This window comes from Halichoerus grypus, chromosome 3 (assembly GCF_964656455.1).
Source record: "Halichoerus grypus chromosome 3, mHalGry1.hap1.1, whole genome shotgun sequence".
NCBI lineage: Eukaryota > Metazoa > Chordata > Mammalia > Carnivora > Phocidae > Halichoerus > Halichoerus grypus.
In genome coordinates this window covers 104,638,303-104,652,239 of record NC_135714.1, presented here as the reverse complement: position 1 = coordinate 104,652,239, position 13,937 = coordinate 104,638,303, and the positions used below count along the sequence as shown (strand labels likewise).

At 39.4% G+C, this 13,937-nt stretch overlaps 1 protein-coding gene, 1 long non-coding RNA gene and 1 pseudogene across 2 annotated transcripts in view; 1 reads left to right on the top strand and 2 right to left on the bottom strand.

Annotated features, from left to right (window-relative positions):
* The window catches only part of LOC144381372 (uncharacterized), a 30,658-nt gene extending 27,321 nt beyond the window's left edge, over positions 1–3,337 (bottom strand). The window contains exons 1-2 of the long non-coding RNA XR_013446450.1: positions 2,761–3,337; positions 2,312–2,372 (exon numbers count right to left, since the gene is read on the bottom strand). This is a non-coding gene — a long non-coding RNA (uncharacterized LOC144381372). The remainder of the gene's footprint in view (positions 1–2,311; positions 2,373–2,760) is intronic.
* Positions 1–13,937, bottom strand: part of FGF2 (fibroblast growth factor 2) — a 69,750-nt gene that overhangs the window by 45,850 nt on the left and 9,963 nt on the right.
* LOC118521092 (phosphatidylinositol N-acetylglucosaminyltransferase subunit P pseudogene) lies at positions 950–1,620 on the top strand (annotated as a pseudogene).

Sequence of the window (13,937 nt, the reverse complement as noted above, 5' to 3'; positions counted from 1 at the left end):
TTACGTTTCTCAATCGGACTACCTTAATAATTTCCTAACTGTCCTCCCTACTCCCAGCTCACACCCTCCAATCCATCCCACACACCCCAGTGATTTTATAAAACCCAAATTTTATACTTTTATTCCCCTGATTAAAATATTTCATTGACTCCCCACAGCCTTGAGGATAAAGATCAAATTGTTCAGCCTGGTTTACAAGGCCCATCAGAACCCAGGCCCTTCCTACGTGGCTGGCTTTGCTGTTTACCATAACCCTACACTCCAGCCATGCCAAACTATTTGCAGTTTCCAAAACATACCAGACCTGGCACTGTTTCCTTGGCCTTCATGCCTTTATTTGCCTTCCAAGAAAAATTAGTTGAGTTGGAAAACATATATGTAAATAACTAAATGACTTCTGCTGAATGGGGATATTAGCCACACTGCTGTTCAAAGTTGGGTGGAGGGTCTACCAAAATGTTGTAATTTTGATTTAGAATAAAAATCTAAAGCATCACTCTTTGGTGGTAACACCTACTTGCCTCCCAGGACCCAGTTCGGCAGTCACTCCCGTTCCAAGCCTTTTCTGACTTTCCTGTCAGAATTGACTATCCTCCTTGGAATGACCTCACTCTGTTACAACACAAGGGCATGACACAAGCAAAGCACGCATAACATTTTGCATCTCCTCTTGTCCTCCCAGACAACACATGTTTTAAGGGGGTATGGGCCTCTCTTATTGGACTTTTTAATTCCCAGTATCTAATGCAATACATGACAATATATTAGACACCTGTGGTTAAAATACCAAATCAATAAATACATTATTTTTGGACCCAGCCGTCCCCGGCGCTCGCGCGCTCCGGGCCGGTAAGGGTCGCGGCGTGCCTGCGCCTGGGCAGGAGCGGGGGGCGCCGTAGCGACCCCACCTTTCCTTTAGTTTTTCCCTTTCTCGCCCTCACGCAGGCTTTCCAGAAGGTGCTTGCACGGGGGACTCAGCGCTGAAGTGGCCGAGCTGTCGGAAGGGGCCTGAGTGGGCACTTCGAGGACCCAAGGTCAAGGGCCCCTCCCACCCCCCAACCCTTGAATAAGAAACTGAAGCTCCCCCGAGAGGGCAGGGCCCGGGCCCGGGCGCCGTGGCCCAGACCTGGGGAGGCGGGCGTGCCCCGAGCCCGGCCCTGCCAAACCCTTTGCGCAGGGAGGCGAATCCTGCAGAATTGTCTAAAGCCACAGGGAAAATGGTGGGAAATTCACCGTCGCCATTGTCAGAAAGAGCGATTTATGGCTTTGTTCTTTTCTTAAGCTCCCAATTTGGCTTCATCCTGTATCTTGTGTGGGCATTTATTCCTGAATCTTGGCTAAACTCCTTAGGATTAACCTAGTGGCCTCAAAAATACTAGGCAGCTGCATTGCCCGTCTACTTCCTCATTAGTATAGTAATTGGTTACACTCTTGTTAGGAATAAACATGATGAGTACCTCTCCACTCAACTCCATTCATACAATCACAGATAACTATGCTAAAAATCAACAGCAGAAGAAATACCAAGAAGAGGCCATCCCAGCATTAAGAGATATTCCTATTAGTGAAATAAACCAAATGTTCTCCCTGGCAACTAAATAACTTTATGCCAATAACTAAATTGTATGTAGACTAACAACGAGCATTTACTAAAATTTTTTATGTAATAATTTTGACCATAATTATTTTGACTCTCATACCCAATATTGAAATGTAAACAAAGTAAGTTGATTCTTTTAGATTAAGTTCTATTAATATTATAAAAGATCTTGAGTATTAGTTATTAATGAACAGAATAAAATACTGTATTACCATATAGCAGCCTTGTTAAAAAAAATAAGTATCAGTAAAAACAAGTAGTCCCTCCAAAAAAAAAAAAAAAAAAAAAACATTATTTTTATTGAGATAAAACTTGTCAGGTCCCAAGTAATATGTAAGATGAGTTACAAAGATACTGACAACATACCAAGACAAAAAAAAATGTTAAAAATGGTTTTTAAACGAGGCAAACAAATTCAAGTGCTGAAAAATGGTGAAGCCATGATTGAGATTATACATGCAAGGAGCAAACCATGTATTTGGCTTTCTAGAAGCCAATAGCAGGAACAAGTTTCTCAGAGACAGTAAGGTTAAAACAAACTGGCTGTTAAGGAGAAGGGTAAGTACTCCTGACACAGGTACCAAAGAGAAATTTTTCCCAAGGGACTCAAAGTGGGTACTATGAAGTGAGATAAACAGCAACTTTAAACACTTCTTAGAATTAACACAGAGATGAGTTTCATACAGGTGTTATACTAAAAAAATCACTCACCATAAGCTAAAGGCTCACACCAACCAACACATTCAAATTGGTTCTCTCACTGCTGGTCAGGCTAAATAGAAGATATATTTTAGTGATTCTAGTGTACTGTCCTTAACATATTTTGGATCATGGACAACTCTGAGAATCTTGATAAAATGCTATGTATCCTCTCGAAAAACACCCTGGCATAATATTTTGCACTTATTTTATTTTATTATGTTATGTTAATCACCATACATTACATCATTAGTTTTTGATGTAGTGTTCCATGATTCATTGTTTGCCTATAACACCCAGTGCTCCATTCAGTATGTGCCCTCTTTAATACCCATCACCAGGCTAACCCATCCCCCCACCCCTCTCCCCTCTAGAACCCTCAGTTTGTTTCTCAGAGTCCGTAGTCTCTCATGGTTCGTCTCCCCCTCTGATTGCCCCCCCCTTCATTTTTCCCTTCCTACTATCTTTTTCTTCTTCTTCTTCTTCTTCTTCTTCTTCTTCTTCTTCTTCTTCTCCTTCTTTTTTAAACATATAATGTATTATTTGTTTCAGAGGTACAAGTCTGTGATTCAACAGTCCTACACAATTCACAGTGCTCACCATAGCCCACACCCTCCCCAATGTCCATCACCCAGCCACCCCATCCCTCCCATCCCCACCACTCCAGCAACCCTCAGTTTCTTTCCTGAGATTAAGAATTGGAATCATGGAAACCTAAAGCTCGTCCATGGATGGACCCCTTAGGTTAGACTCTCCAACCTGGAGTAAAGCTATACTATATATCCTTGAGTGAGGCTTCCATAAATATTATTCCCCACAGCAGGTCTTTTAAAAGGTTCCGCTCTCTGCCCTACCTAGAGAGCAGGACCAGATGCTTTAACTGTCAGCCATGCTTGGAGTTAGGCTCCTTCTGGAAAAACAGAGGTGCCTAACTCCGCTTCTGGAGGTGAGACCCGTGGGTAAGGCCAAAGTTCTTCAGAATCCTACCACATAAAATCTCTACAGTTCTATGTCATTAAACAAGGCCAAAAATAATTTAAGCCTGGAAAATATGCAATGTAGGTATAATCAAACAGATTTTTTTCTTCTAATCTCATTAAAACACTCAAAGGATATCCAACTTTGAGTAATGTAACTTCCTGAAGTGACTTTCAAGAAAAATTACTTTTGCAAAACACGTATGTAAATAAGTAAATGAATTCTCCTATTATACAGGAAGATTAGCTACATTGCTGTTAAAAGTTGGGTGGGGGGTCTCACCAAAATTATAACTTTGATTTATAAAAGTAACAACTTTGGTGGTAATTAGATAATACAGTCAGCTATTAAGAATACTTTTAGATCATAACAATAAATCCTTATCACCAATTTTCTTTATCTTCTTTTTTTTTTTTTTTTATCTTCCTGTTCATTAAAAGTGAAGGGGTTCGTGGGCCCTGGCTTAACAAGCCCAAACATGAAAAACTCTAGACTCTCTCCCAAAGAAAACACACTTCTTTTATAAAAGGTTGGTATGAAAAATTCCGTCAGGAGAGAGAAAAAATGGCAGTGGAGTAGGAGGACCCTAGGCTCCCCTTGTCCCATGAATACAACCAGATAACTATCAAATCATCCTAAATACCCCAGAAATTGGCCTGAAGACTGGCAGAACAAACTCCACAACTAAGGGTAGAGAAGAGGACGGAGCATAGGAAGTGCAGAGACATGGTTTGGGAGAGAAATGGAGGATCGTGGCCAATGGGGTGGGGAGGGAGTCACAGTAGTAGAGAAGGGCGAGAGACAGATGAACACACAGGAGAACCCAAGGGGAAAACGAATCACCACAGCAATTGGCTTGGAAAACAATTTCATGAGTTCTTGCAACCAGTGGGACTTAAAGCCTACAGTTTTAAAGGTCAGCATGCTTGGCTCTGGGAGAGGTCAGAAGGCACTGTACTGCTCTTGGAGAAAAGGCAGGGCAAACAGCCTATGGACATACGGCATGGGAACAGCGATCTTAAGAGCACCTGGGGCACACACAGGGAGGTTAGTTGCTTATCTCAGAGCATGTCCCAGAGAAGCAGCGTTCACAGAGAGGTGCCTCAAGAAAAAAGGAACCGCCAGGTACCCTTTTCCTCCCCAGCCACCTTCAGGAACGAGCACAGCTCAGACACTGGCTACCTAACTTGCTTACACCAAGCCCCACCCCGCCATAGTGGAACCACCCCTTCCAATCACACTTGCCTCAGTCCGAGCACAGCAGACCCCCTTTGCCAGAAGACCGGCCCAAACCCCTGCCCACACCACGGCTCCTGACAGGGGTATTTTGCAGGGCCTCAGTTCGGCAGTGGTGGTGACAGGTCTCATTTCACAAATACAACAAGCATACCTACTTAAAACGCACCACCTTCAGGCCGGGGACCAAACACTGCCCACAAGAGACACAGAAAGCCTCTGCAGACTAGTGGCCTGAGGATGAAGCAGCCAGGACACAACAGCAGAGCACATGCAGCACACACTGGACACACTCCTGGAAGTGCCAGACCCTGGGGAGCAGGGGCCAGTACATGGCAGGGCACTCCAGGACCTCTTCTTCATAAGGTCATTACCCTCAAGAGCGGGAGATGTAGCTGACTTTCCTAACACAAATAAACATGCAAAGAGACTAATTAGATAAAACAAGAAGACAGATAAATTCATCCCAAACGAAAGAACAGGACAAGGCCATGACCAGAGATGTAAGTGAAAAAGCTATAAGTCACATGCCTGATAGAGAATTTAAAGTAATGATCATAAGGACACTCAGACAAAAGAGTGGAAAACATGAGTAAGACCCATAACACAGAGATAAGGAGTAACATAGCAGACATAAAGGGCACAAAAATGAAATGAGAAACATGCTTGATGGAAAGAACAGCAGGCTGGAAGAAGCCGAGGAATGAATTAAAAACCTACAAGACAAGCGTACTAGAAAGTAATCAAGGTGAACAAAAGAGAGAAAAAAGAATTATGCAAAATGAAAATAGGCCTAGAGAATTCAGTGTCTCCATCAAGTGTAATAACATTTGCATTATAGGAGTCCCAGAAGAAGAGAGAGAGAAGGGAGCAGAGAATTTATTTGAAGAAATAATAGCTGAAAAATTCCATAATCTGGGGGAGAAAACAGATATCCCAATCCAGGAGGCACAGAGAACTCCCATCAAAATCAACAAAAGCAGACCCATACAAAGACATATTGTAATTAAATTGCCAAATTATAGTGATAAAGAAAAAAACTTAAAAGCAGCAAGACAAAAGACAGTAACTTATAAGGGAAAACCCATAAGGCTGACAGGAGGTTTTTCAACAGAAACTTGGCAAGCCAGAAGGCAATAGCATGAATGGGGAAAATATGCAGCCAAGAATATTCTACCCAGCAAAGCCCTCATTTAGAACACACAGATACAGTTTCCCAGATAAACAAATATTAAAGGAGTTCATGACCACTAAGCCAACCCTGTAATAAATATTAAAAGGATCTTTGAGTGGAAAGGAGAAACTAAAAGTGACAGCATAAGGTAGAAAACACAAAAGCAGTAAAAAAAAAAAAAAAAGTGAATATTTATGTAAAAAAAATCAGTCAAGAAAGTCACAAAATAAAAGGATATAAAATATAACAGCATATACCTAAAACATGGAGAGGAGAGGTGTAAAGAATGGGTTCAAACTTAAATGACCATCTACTTAATGTAGACTGCTATATGCAGAAGTTATATACAAACCTAAGGATAATCATATATCAAAAACCACTAACAAATATGCAAAAAATAAGGAGAAAGAAATCCAGTTATATCACTAAAGAAAATCAGCAAACCATGAGAAAGACAAGAAAGGATCAGAAAAGATCTTCAGAAACAACCACAAAACAAATAATAAAATGACAATAAATACACATCTATCAATAATTGCTTTGAATATAAATGGACTAAATGCTCCAATCAAAAGACATAAGGTGACAGAATGGATAAAAAAAAACAAGACCCATTTATATGCTGCCTACAAAAGACTTATTTGAGCCCTAAAGACACCTGCAGACTGAAAGTGAGGGGGTGGAGAAACATCTATCATGCAGATGGATGTCAAAAGAAAGCCGGAGTAGCAATACTTATATCAGACAAAGTGGACTTTGTTATTTTTTTTAAAGCTTTTATTTCTTTATTTGGCAGAGAGAGAAAGCACAAGCAGGGGGAGCAACAGTGGGAGAGGGAGAAGCAGGCTCCCTGCCGAGCAAGGAGCCCAACGTGGGACTCAATCCCGGGACCCTGGGATCATGACCCGAGCCAAAGGCAGATGCCCAACCATCTGAGCCACCCAGGTACCCCACAGTAGACTTTAAAACAAAGACTGTAACAAGAGACAAGGAAGGACACTATATGATAATAAAGAGGACAATCCAACAAGGTACAAAAATTGTAAATATTTATGCACCCAACACAGGAGCACCCAAACACATAAAACAATTAAAAACAAACATAAAGGATCTAACCGATAATAATACAATAAGAGTAGGAGACTTTAATATCCCACTTATATCAATACACAGAACATCTAAACAGAAAATCAAGGGAACAACTGCTTTGAATGACACCCTGAACCAAAAGAATTTAACAGATATATTTAAAACATTCCATCCTAAAACAGCAGAATACACATTCTTTTCAAGTGTACATGGAACACTTGCCCATAAAACAAGCCTCAACAAATTCAAGAAGATTGAAATCATACCATGCATATTTTCTAACCGCTACAAGAAGTCAACCACAAGAAAAAAAATCTGGAAAGACCACATATATATGGAGGTTAAATAACATCCTACCAAACAATGAATGGGTCAACCAGGAAATAAAGAAGAAACAAAACAGTACATGGAAACAAATGAAAATGAAAACACAGCCATCTAAAACGTCTGGGATGCAGCAAAAGCAGTTCTAAGAAGCCAGTTTATAGAAATATAGGCCTACCTCAAGAAGCAAGAAAAATCTCAAATAGACAACCTAACCTAATACCTAAAGGAGCCATAAAAAGAAAAAAAAAAAAAAAAAAAACCTAATACCAGCAGAAGGAAGGAATAAAGATCAGAGCAGAAATAAATGATATAGAAACTAAAAAAATAATAGAACAGATGAATGAACGAGGAGCTAGTTTTTTGAGAAAATCAATAAAATTGATAAACCTCTAGACAGATTTACCATGAAAAACAGAGAAAGGACTCAAATAAAATTACAAATGAGAGAGGAGAGATAACAACAAACACTCCAGAAATGCAATCATAAGAGAATATTATGAAAAACTATATGCCAACAAATTGTACAACCAAGAAGAGATGGATAAAGTCCTAGAAACATATATACTACCAAAACTGAAACATGAAGAAATAGAAAATTTGAACAGATTGATAACCAGGAAAGAAAATGAGTCAGTAATCAAAAAAACTCCCAACAAACAAAAGTCCAGGAACAGATGGCTTCCCAGGGGAATTCTACCAAATATTTAAAGAAGAATTAATACCTATTCTTAAGCTATTCCAAAAAATAGAAAACTTCCAAATTTATTCTATGAGGCCAGAATGACCCTGATACCAAAGCCAGATAAAGACACCACTAAAAAAGAGAACTACAGGCCAATATCCCTGATGAATACAGATGCAAAAATTCTCAAGAAAATACTAGCAAACCAAATTCAACAATATATTAAAAAAATCATTCACCGTGATCAAGTGGAATATATTACTGGGTTGCAAGGGTGGTTCAATATTTGCAAATTGATCAATGTGATACATCATACCAATAAAAGAAAAGAACCATATGATTATTTCAATAGACATAGAAAAAGCATTTAACAAAGTACAACATCCATTCATGAGGAAAACCCTCAACAAAGTAGGTTAGAGGGAACATACCTCAACATAATAAAGGCCACATATGAAAAACCCACAGCTAACATCATTGTCAATGGGGAAAAACTGAGAGCTTTTTCCCTAAGGTCAGCAACAAGACAAGGACATCCACTCTCATAGTATTGGAAGTCCTAGCCACAGCAGTCCGACAACAGAAAGAAATAAAAGGCATCCAAATCCATAAGGAAGAAGTAAAACTTCCACTATTGGCAAATGATGTGATACTGTATATAGAAAATCCTAAAGACTCCACCAAAAAACTGCTAAAACTGATAAACGAATTCAGTAAAGTTGCAGGATACAAAATCAATATACAGATATCTGTTGCATTTCTATACGCCAATAATGAAGAAGCAAAAAGAGAAATTAAGAAAGCAATCCCATTTACAATTGTACCCCAAATAATAAGATACCTAGAAATAAACCTAACCAAAGAGGTGAAAGACCTGTACTCTGAAAACTAAAAAACACTGATGAAAGAAGTGAAAGATGATACAAAGAAATGGGAAGACAATACATGCTCATTGAATGGAAGAATATTGTTAAAATGTCCATATTACCCAAAGTAATCTATACATTTAATGAAATCCATATCAAAATACCAACAGCATTTTTCACAGAACCAAAACAAACAATCCTAAAATTTGTATGGAACCACAAAAGACCCCAAATAGCCAAAGCAATCTTGGGAAAAAAAAGCAAAGCCAGAGGTATCACAATTCTGAACTTCAAGTTCTATTACAAAGCTGTAGTCATCAAGACCGTACAGCACTGGCACAAAAACAGACACATACATCAATCAAACAGAATAGAAAACCCAGAAATAAACCCACAATTATATAGTCAATTAATCTTTAACAAAGCAGGAAAGAACATCCAGTGGGAAAAAAGACTGTCTCTTCAACAAATAATGTTGGGAAAACTGGATAGCAACATACAAAAAATGAAACTGGACCACTTTCTTACACCATACACAAAAAATAAATTCAAAACGGATGAAAGACCTAAATGTGAGACCTGAAACCATGAAAATCCTAGAAGAGAACATAGGGAATAACTTCTTTGACATCAGCTATAAAACTTCTTTCTTGATATATCTCCTGAGGCAAAGGCCACAAAAGCAAAAATAAACTATTGGGACTACATCAAAATAAAAAGCTTCTGCACAGTGAAGGAAACAATCAACAAAAGTAAAAGGCAACCTACAGAATAGGAGAAGATATTTACAATGACACAGCTGATAAAGCGTTAGTATCCAAAATATACTTATACAAAAGAACTTACATAACTTAATACCCACAAATCATCCAATTAAAAAATGGACATAAGACATGAATAGACATTTCTCCAAAGACATACAGATGGCCAACAGATACATGAAGATTCTCATCATCTCTTATCATCAGGGAAATGCAAATCAAAACCACAATGAGATATCACCTCATACCTGTCAGAATGGCTAAAATTAAAAAATACAAACAACAGAAGTTGGAGTGGATGTGGAGAAAAAGGAACCCTCATGCTGTTGGTGGGAATGCAAACTGGTGCAGCCACTGTGGAAAACAGTATGGAGGTTTCTCCAAAAGTTAAAAATAGAATCACCACCTGATCCAGTAATTCCACTACTGGATATTTACAGAAGAATACAAAACACTAATTCAAAGGGATACATGCACCCCTATGTTTATAGCAGCATGATTTACATTAGCCAAGATATGGAAGCAGCTCAAGTGTCCATCAGTTGATGGACTGATAAAGAAAATGTGGTGTGTGTGTGTGTGTGTGTGTGTGTACACACACAATGGAATATTATTCAGCCTTAAAAATGAATGAAATCTTGCTGTTTGCAACAATGGATGGAGCTAGAGTATAATGCTAAGAGAACTGAGTCATAGAAAGACAAATACCATATGATTTCATTCATATGTGGAATTTAAGAAATAAAACAAACAAGAAAGGGGAAAAAAGAGAGAGAGAGACAGATCAAGAAACAGACTCTAACTGTAGAGAACAAACTGATGGTCACCAGAGGGGAGGTGGGTGAGGGATGGTGAAATAGGTGATGGGGGTTAAGGAAGAAGTGCACTTGTCATAATGAGCACAGGGTGATGTATGGAAGTGCTGAATCACTATATTGTACACCTGAAAATATTATAACAATGTATGTTACTGGAATTAAAATAAAAACTTAAAAAACAGTATAAATATTATAAAACCTGAAAAAAAATAGGTCAGATAGCCCATTGAAATCAACATATCAAGCTTATGCATGTTACTATTCTTCTGTTATTTTACCCTATATACTATTTATTGTGTTTTCTTTTCTCAGTATTCTCAAGTCTCTTGGGATTTTTTTTTAACAAGGACCTACATTAAGCTTACTACCTGTCTCTAGTTTCCAGAAAACATCTTTATTCCACTTTTTGATATCTATGACAACTACCCATCTGCTGGTAAATTTCCTATTCTCTATGATTCTTACAGACTTTCAACAGTTCCCACATCTGTAAGTAATGTGTGTACCAGGGGTTGGACCCTTTCAAGTCCATATGTTTCACAGAGGAGAGGAATAACATGATCAGAGCTGGTCTTCAGAAAGATTACTCTGCCTGAATTATATCTCACTGCCCCCCAAATTCATATGTTTAAGCCCTAACTCCCACTACCTCAGAAAATGACCGTATTTGGAGACCAGGCTTCTAGACAGGTGGTTAAGTTAAAACGAGGTCATTAGAGATGGCCCTAACCCAACCTGACTGGTGTCTTTTTTAAGACGAACTTTGTGTGTGCACAGAAGGATGACCAAGTGAAGAGGCAGCAAGAAGGCAGCCATCCGCTAACCAAGGAGGATCCTCAGAAGACAAGAAACCTACAGACACCTTGATCTTGGACTTGTAGCCTCCAGAACTATGAGAAAATAGATTTCTGTTGCTTGAGCCACTCAGTCCACGGTATTTTGTTATGGCAGCCCTAGCAGACTCATCCAGATGGGATGGGTTAGCAGACAGGTGCAACAGTCAGGGACAGAACCAGGGCAGCTGCGGCAAGGTGCAGAGACCAGCGCGAGTGTAAAAGACACTGCATAACTGAAATGCATAGGGCTTGAGAAAAGGATGTGAGCATTGAGGAAGATGAAGAGTACACATTTGCTCCAAGAGATGGGCCCGGCTGGCAAGAAAGATGGTGATACTGTTTAAAAATATTGGGGAGTCGGAAAAGGGGGGCAAAGTGATTTCAAGGAAAGAGTTGTTTAATTTTAGATACATTTCTGGATGTGTCTGGTTAAGTGCTTTCTTGACATGTGTTTGTCGATCTTGGTCTTTATTTCTTCACACAACAGACACCAAAAAACTACTGATGGACCAGATTAAAAGAAGAAGTTTTTAAATGAAATGGAAGATTAAAATAAAATAGGTCCAACTACATCTGCTTTTGGGGGGTTGGTTTTTAGTCTTATACCACGTGTTCTTAAATAGTGAGCTTATCTCAAATTTCCTTGAAAGGAGCTAACTTTTATTTATTTATTTTTTAAAGATTTCATTTATTGATTTGACAGAGAGAGACAGTGAGAGAGGGAACACAAGCAGGGGCAGTAGGAGAGAGAGAAGCAGGCTTCCCGCCGAGCAGGGAGCCTGATGTGGGGCTCTCCATCCCAGGGCCCTGGGACCATGACCTGAGCTGAAGGCAGACGCTTAACGACTGAGCCACCCAGGCGCCCCAGGAACTAACTTTTAAAACACCCTTTCAGTTATTCTCTTTGCACTTTCTGTAAGCCCCAGCTTATCCTGCATTTTAATCTTCCAGACCCTATCTTCAAGGTTCATTCCATTCTTTTTTTTTAAAGATTTTTTTTTTTTTTTTTTAATTCATTCGAGACACAGAGATAGAGAGAGAGAGAGAGAGAGCACGAGCAGGGGGAGAAGCAGAGGGAGGGGGAGAAGCAGGCTCCCCGCTGAGCAGGGAGCCCAAGTGGGGCTCGATCCCAGGACCCTGGGATCATGACCTGAGCCAAAGGCAGACGCTTAACCATCTGAGCCACCCAGGTGCCCCAAGGTTCATTCCGTTCTTATATAGTATTTACCTTTAATTATGTACTAGTCTATTTTTGTACATGCATTTAAAAATCTTTGAGTTCTTCAGAAAACAATCCCTAAATTTTACGGAATTGTTTTATTTGTTTAAAGACTTAATTTATTTATTTGCGAGAAAGAGAGAGTGAGAGCACAAGCAGGGGGAGCCACAGAAGGAGAGGGGGAAGCAGACTCCCCGCTGAGCAGGGAGCCCAATGCAGGACTCGATCCCAGAACCCTGGGATCATGGCCAGAGCTGAAGGCAGACACTTGACTGAGCCACCCAAGCACCCAAGGAATTGTTTTATATTAAATGACTAATATTTTCTAAACAACAATAATGCAATAAAATCGTGGGAGAAAAGATGGCAGAAACCTTAACTTTGCTGGACATGGCAAAGCCTCTGGGAAGAGTTTAAATTCTTTTTTTAAATTGCTCTGTTCAAATTTCTGCTACATTGTCTATCTAGAATTCTGACCATGAATCCGCATTCTAAACACCAAGAAGTCTAGAAGTTTTAATTCATTACTTGTCACAAAGAGATCGTGTTTTGAAAAGGTAATACCAAAACTGTATTCTTTTTTTTTTTTTTTTTTAAAGATTTTATTTATTTATTTGACAGAGAGAAACACAGCGAGAGAGGGAACACAAGCAAGGGGGGAGGGGGTGGGAGAGGGAGAAGCAGGCTTTCCGCGGAGCAGAGAGCCCGATGTGGGACTCGATCCCAGGACCCTGGGACCATGACCTGAGCCGAAGGCAGTTGCTTAACAACTGAGCCACCCAGGCGCCCCCAAAACTGTATTCTTATCTATAAACGAGGTTAATGATACTTGTGCTTCATAAGCTTGTATGCAATCAAGATTAAACATATTATTTGTACAGCTGACATAGAGCATATTCTCAAGAATTTCATTCATTCATTCAAAAAATACTCTGTAAATACCAAGGTCCTAGGAATATAGAGGTGAAGGTCAAACAACTGGCCCTCTCTCTCCTGCCCTGTGCAGAGACTTTGCCTATCACTACAGCAATCTCCCTAGGCATCTGGTCAAGGTTGGACAGATCCCATGAATACTTTGTGGCTTTAATACCCTCACCACAAAATAATCTGTGCCTCACTTTTCCCACCGTGTAGCAGCCGAAAGAGTTGCTGTAATTCATCATTTTTTAATCCAACATTTACTGTATATGTCCTCTTTACATATAGTATCTCTATTAAACCAGTTAGCAAGACTGTCGTCCCAATTTTGCTTGCATTATATTCCCATTACTAAATTACTGAGTTTAGAGTAATGTAAAAATATAAGTATGTAAAAAGAACTTCTAAAACTTAGAAACACACTCAGAGTATTTCTTTTTTTCACATAATTTTTTGGACAAACGCTTTACCCCCAAAGAAGATAAGGAAATAAGGTTAATTAATCTTATATTTAAAGATTAAAGACTCTGAGAAAGGCTCTCCAAACTTCTGTTTCTAATAAGTAACAAAAGAGGACCAACCGTGCAAAATGCAAGATTATACCATCCCAGATCATAATTTCCAAGAGTAAAGAGACTTTCTTTCCTTGAGTCCCCATCTAATTCAAGTAGCCATTGAGCCAGTAAGTAAATGACACCTTCCCCCAACACACATACACCATCTTCAAAAGAGTC